A 612-nucleotide genomic window follows, 5' to 3' on the forward strand; every position below is an offset into this window, starting at 1 on the left:
TTACATTTGAAGAGTTATGTATAATAGTCACTTATGTCACTTAATACGGCAGTTGATGCATGAGTCAATGCAATGTAGAGTATTTTGTATCATATACTGTGCGAACTGAAGAATAAGTAAGAAATTGTGGCGTAATAAAAAAATATAACTTTTTTTTTGTCATTAGTCCTGTGACTAATTTACGCATATCGGTTCGCAAAGATGACAAAAAATCACAAACTATATTATATGATATATACTAGTAAGAAGATTTTCAGAAAGTGTTAATTTGACCATCCATAATAGATCGACCACTGCCTACTTTATTCACAAGGAACTGACGGATCGTGGGTATCGGTCGTTGTGTGGGATCAGTGTACCAATTTTACGTGCTTTATTAGCCCCCAAGAATGTCACCTGTAGTAAGGAAGAGGAAAAAAAAAGTCTTATAAATCGGACTGTAAAGTTATCATTCAACCTTCGTGAACGAGTGTGTATGTAATATATTTACAGTGTAGTTATATCATATGAACATAAACAAGTATAGTAATGTGTAGACAGAAATAAAAGGAAACAGTCTCAGTATGAAAAGAAATTGGTCCTTCCTATGTAAAATCTAGGACAGACCTTACC

This window comes from Penaeus monodon, chromosome 32 (genome assembly GCF_015228065.2).
Source record: "Penaeus monodon isolate SGIC_2016 chromosome 32, NSTDA_Pmon_1, whole genome shotgun sequence".
Classification (NCBI taxonomy): Eukaryota; Metazoa; Arthropoda; class Malacostraca; order Decapoda; family Penaeidae; genus Penaeus; species Penaeus monodon.